Below are 5,866 nucleotides of genomic sequence, written 5' to 3'. Positions count from 1 at the left end.
TACTTGATGTGTTAACGGGTCGGGTTGCGGGTTAAATATCAACGGGTCCTGTTCGGTAGTCATCCTAACGGGTTCGGGTGGGTGCGGGTTGGTAAAACTCGACCCGTGTAGGACTAAACAAATTTAGTTTGTGTGCTCTCTGTGTGATGAGATCGGTATAAGCTGGTGATAACTTTACCCTAACTGCTAACATCCAGTTACCACCTTGGAATTTTGCTATTTTGATCCTTAAGTTGTTTAAAAAACCAAAAGGAGAAAAATAAGGGACACCGGAAACATTAAAGTTATACAAGAGGAGTATAAGAGGAGGTGGAAAACCTGAAAAGAAATCAGCCAGCTTATCAGAACGGAGTAGAACTGGCACCAGTTTTGTTTCCTAGTGGGAGGACAGTAGCTCTAATTAAATGGCAAAGGATGCTCATATAAACTATTCATTAGCACTTCTGACAGTTTGGGTCTCATTAAACCTTCAGCATATGTAGAGCTGCTCACAATCTGTTATTGTGAAAATTTTACTTTTGCATTCAAACATGCAAAAAGGAGATAAATGCTTTATTTTCTTGTCTTTCTAATAGTTAGCAGGTTACTTCCACATCTGAGGTCTGGCTTTTTAGAAGATGTGAACATAGCTGGTTTTACCTGAGGATTAAGGCATTCTGAGACGTACGGTTGTGCATCCTCATCTTGGACTTCGGCTGGTTTTTCTCTACTACCTGTGATGTTTACATTCAGATTGAACGTGTTGCATTTTTTATTTATGATATCTTTTACATAGAGTTCGTTATTAACACGCTGTTCTACATTCCTAGGTATATTTTATAACTTAAGCCACTTGATTATTTTGAATTCTGCTGGGAACCTCTTTTAGAAATAAATGCTGATGTTTTACAAAATTCACATTACTTTTTCTATACCCACTCATCCCTTCTTTTAATTATAGAAAATATGGGTGTGGCTACATGACTTAAAAAGGAAACTAAATAATGGGTAAGGAGGGCTTTTTTTTTTTTGCATGCCATTTTGATGACTGTCCAGTCTTTGTCAACTGGCATTTTTTGTCTCTGCTTTCTGAATAGATTACATTCTTTGAATGCTTCCTCTGTCTAAGGCTCACGGTGCTCTACAAAAAAAAGATGTGCAACAGGGATGATAAATTAGAATTTCAGTAAGTTCAGTTTAAAATTAATAGCTGAAACGCTGAACAGTTGCTCCTAATGTCACAGAGCTGAAAGGACAGGCTGATTGTTTCCCCAACTTGAAATATGACTCCCTGGTCTTGATGCTGCTTCTGTCTGGCACCGGTACTGACAGCGCAGGGTTAGTCAAGGGAAGTGGTTTCTGCTGAGAGATAAGGTTCTCTAGGAAATTCTCTTCACACTGGTGTTTGGATTATTTCCCCAAGTCAAGTGCAGACTAATTTCACTCCATGATTCTTGCAGTCGCCTTATTTAATGTAAAACACTGCAGTTAGACCAGTTAGATTTAAATGCCACTTTTGTAATCCTAAGTGTTTGTTAAAGGTCAACATACTGCAAGCTGACACGGTGGTGGGATGAAGCCCAACAGGTAGGTTGGCTTTTTCTGTCTACCTGTCGAGCTAAATATAGACAGTCGCCGCTCAACAAGACAATCATGTTTCCACTGCTGAAATATTTAGCTGGATTGCCCAAAACAAGAGAGAGGAGAGTAAAATGAAAGCAACTGAAACTAGATCCACAGCTTGGTTAGACCCAAGTCAAGGAGGGTAGTTTTGACTGTGTTCGAAGAGGCATCTCACTCCTTCCCCGATTAACCTCTTCTTCAACTGTGGGGTGAAAAGTGTTAGGCCAGTCAAGCCATATGTGAGCCGCGCTCTCTCCTTAAAGCCAAACAGGCAGCCTGAAGCAATCATTGCAGCCGCTTCCAGTTTACAGCTAGCAAGGAGTTGGATCAGTTCTTGCTCAAGTCCTTGTCGATTGGTTGAGGGAAATGGTTTATTAGGAAAGGGAGTGTCAACATCATTGTCCCCCTCCTCCATTTTCTGCCCTTCCTCTTTAACTTCAACTCCCCCCTTAACTTTTCTCCCCATCTGAAGAATGCTCGTAAAGCGGGTTCACCTGAACGGGCCTGTGGGGGAGTAGACCCCTGTCTTAGTTTGGGTTGTATTGTAAAATGTTAGTTGGGCCTTGTTTGTGTTTTGTTTAGTAGGTCTTTTTTCTTTTTTATAAGAAAATGCTTAGGGGAAAGACAGCAGGGTTGAAAAAAAAAAGTTTGGTTTGTGAGATAACTGCTACCAGATGCTCTCGCTGTCTGTTATTTAATTTAAAGAAAAGGAGTCGGGTGAGTAGGGACAGAAGGAAGGATTGTGTTCTGGATGAACTCTTTAAACTCAGTCTTATTCTTGAACACAATGTGTTTGTTTATCAAATAATAAAGATTTATATTTCAGATTCACATTTTCAGCTACAGGTTTGTTCCTCATCTCAGCCCTTATGCTGGGAAGCTTGTGCTGCTAGCAAGAATAAGAAATATGTTCCAGTTCAGGCAGTGTAAGAAATAGAAAATGATGACATTGCACTTTTAGTCTTAGGTTATTGTTTCCTGCTGAGAAAGTGTACAGCACTTTTGGTAAACAGTTTATACAGTTGAACGTCGTATTTGTACGTACTTAGTAGTGCCAATAATTTGGTCCATGCTTAAGAAAGTGCTGTGGTTAATCGCTTAAGAAAATATTATGCAAAATGACCAGGAAGAAAAAAACAAAATGTACAGAGTTGCTGCTGAATAAATTTGCATTGATGACATCCTTTGCTGCACAGTTACACATATATTTAAGCATCGGATCCGTCTTTTTTTTTTTTTTAAAGATATTCTTTATTTGTCCCACAAAAGTAAAATGTATTATTTTTATTGGGAAATTGACCCGGAAAATGAATGGTATATTAACCTTAAGCAAAGATAATTGTAGTGCTGGATCAAAGGCACCTACCTGCTTACAGAGTAATAACACATATATTAAGTGTTCTCTGGTGTACTGTCCCAAACAGGGAAATTACATTTCTCTAAAGGAGAGTTGAACTGTTGAGGGCCCAAAACTGGCAGAATTTAGAATTGAAGCAGAAATACAGTTGTACTTGAAAATTTACATCCACTTCCATTAGAGACAGATGTATATAAAAAATATATATCTGCTGAACAAAACTTTTGTTGAGCAGCATTTTAAGGCTAAAAAAAAAGGCTTTAAGGCTTGAAATCATGTGTTTTCTGTAAAGTTCAGGAAATGCTCAGTCAGAGTTCTGCATCTGACATGTATGTTGGCTCACTGTTCATGCGTGCCAAATAATTTTTTTTTGGGGGGGGTCTCTTCACAAACCTCTGTGTGGTAGAAGCTAGCATTGGACATGGTGGTGGAAGTGTCATGCTGTGTTGAGGAAGGTTTTTCCTCAGCAAAAGATCGAAAATGTGTAAAAACTTTTTTCCATCTAGCCTGGGCAAAACTGGACTAAATGAAAACCTTGTTCTGTGTAAATTTAATCAATAAAACCCAAAAATAGAATGGCAAACATTGTCTTATTCTGCTTTTACTGTTCCTAAATTTATTATCTTCATGTTAAATAAAATAAAAAAAAGTCATCCTACTTTAGTTTTATTAACATGTTCCCCTTCCTGAACCTCCAACATATACATTAAGTTGAATTAGTGTGGCAGTGGGGTGTGGTCTCTGGCTCAGTTGGGATTTCTAGAGCAGCTGCGGTTGGCACAGTGGTGCAGTGGCATGTTTGTAAGCGGATATGTGAGCGTGCAAGTATGGACCTTAAGGACAGCGTCTCCTGGTTCAACTGCAACTCAAACTCTTCTTTCAGTTAGAAACTACCCACTGGTCGCTGTGACCGTGCACATTAGCCTGCAGCCTGTCTCTCTACAATGTGATGTGTTTTTTTGTGTTAAAGTTCTGCTTTAGATTTGTTTTATTGCAGGCTTCAGTTCATAGAAAAGTTAAGTCATAAATGACAGGCCTCTACAGCACGGTTTACAGTTCCAGAAGTATTACAGCATGTCAACACAGATGAGGCAATATGTCTGATAATTTATTGCACTTGTTTCTTAATTGGGCTCTTTTCATTTTCCCTCTGGATGAAGTGGAAAATGTAACTCTGTGTTTTAACTGCTCTTCTGCCTGCCTGGTGAAGTCACCACTGTTGACGAGGCTTGTTGTTAAGGCAACACTCTGATCTAGAGGTTGCTGCACTGAAGCTCACTGTTGTCCCCAGAATAGCTTAGCAAACATCTGCTTGTTGACTCTGCAGCATCACATTAATGTAATTTTAAATTAATAGCTAACAATTCTCACATCTGCTCATTAATCGTTACTGTTTGAGAAGTAGTCCTGCTCTCATAAGTGATTGTCTCTACCATTTCCGTTTGGCTTATTTAGGTCTAACATGCTTATTTGTTTGATGTTGCCTCACAGGAAGAAGCAGTTCTCCATAACCAGGGAAATGAGGCTCCCCGTGAATAAAGTACTTTAAAAGTCTGTGCTTTTCAAGGTGAGGTATAACACATGCTGTCCTCACATTTTCTCATTTATTTCTGCAATCTTTGTTTTATTCAAGAGATCTAACGTTTTGATCTAGTAAATATTTAACAGTCAGCCAGTATGTTTTTTTGACCTTTGTTACTTTTTGCAAAGACTCTCTCTTGGCTAATTATTTTTATGTTTTAAATATGGCTGATCATTTCTATTGCTTCTTTTTTGTATATCGGGGATCTGAATCTAAAACAAACTGTCTGGGGACATTTCAGGTGACGCACATTCATTGTTTACAGACCTGTTTCACCTCTCACACACCTTTCAAATGTCAGAGTCCCCAGTCCAGTTGATAAGTTTAGAGTTTTTCACTTTTTGAGCTTCTTTTGATTGGAACTATTTTCCCTCTGAGCTACTTCTTATTAAAGGTAAGCTACATGATCTGTAAAACACACAGATTGAACGTGTGCTAATCCACCTGGGGTTGGCTAGGATTTGCAATGGCGGCATTATTTGCCTTTTTATGAGACCACACAAACATTTTATTTCAAATTAGAGGAACCATACCAACTTGGACCAACTGCATATCTAAAAATTGTGTCCAATGTATTCTAGCCTTCCTTTAATAAGCTAACGTTTGTTATCTATATTGAAACAGATTGGACATTAAACTGTTTGCATTCGTTTGGGTTCATATGTAGTGATATCTGTTGCTACAAGAGAAACACGGACTGGTGAAAAAACTTAACAGACCAAGCAATGTCAGACATTTTCAGTTAAAATCCAGCATGGGGGACTTTTGCTGCGACCAATGTCTGATTCTTTTTTTTTTTTTTGTCCTCTTTTGACCAACAATGAAGGCTTTTCTTCTCTGTTTACTCATCTTCCATTCCCTCCTCTCAGCCTCAAACTCCCAAAATAACTTGCCGTCCATTTGTTGTTGGATCTGTCTGACCCTCCTCTATTGTAGTTGTGCAGTCCTGACATCTTCCATTGTAGAGTTTAACAGGAGTAACCTTCACATCGGGCTTGTACAGTCTATGCCCAACTACAGAGGGCAGACTGTTACAAAAAATACCTTAGAACTGTCTTACATTTTTTATTATATCATTCTTAGGTAACTTAATCATTAGGTAACTATGATTAAATCTGTATAAACTGTTAACAGTAGTAGTTAACATATGTATAAACAGGTCCCCTTACCATTGGTCATCACAATGATTCAAGAGGAAGATTGTTAAAAATCAAAAGAAGCAACATTTTTGACCTTGTTTTGCAGAAATTGGACATTCATTTTAAAGGGGTCATAGAATGCAAAACAATCCTTTTCATAGATGAATAACGATAGTTCAGTGGGTG

General features: G+C 38.4%; 1 protein-coding gene across 3 annotated transcripts in view; it reads left to right on the top strand.

The window, feature by feature from the left end:
- Window positions 1–5,866, top strand: part of LOC107093901 (nuclear receptor coactivator 3-like) — a 39,768-nt gene that overhangs the window by 5,062 nt on the left and 28,840 nt on the right. For all 3 annotated transcript variants that reach the window (XM_015389230.1, XM_015389229.1, XM_015389231.1), the window contains exon 2: window positions 4,451–4,526. The gene's annotated coding sequence lies outside the window, so the exon portion shown is untranslated. The remainder of the gene's footprint in view (window positions 1–4,450; window positions 4,527–5,866) is intronic.

The sequence above is a fragment of the Cyprinodon variegatus genome, unplaced genomic scaffold, assembly GCF_000732505.1.
Source record: "Cyprinodon variegatus isolate N-32 unplaced genomic scaffold, C_variegatus-1.0 Scaffold452, whole genome shotgun sequence".
Taxonomy (NCBI): Eukaryota; Metazoa; Chordata; class Actinopteri; order Cyprinodontiformes; family Cyprinodontidae; genus Cyprinodon; species Cyprinodon variegatus.
The sequence above is the reverse complement of the archived record's forward strand: the minus strand, read 5'-3'. Positions and strand labels throughout refer to the sequence as shown.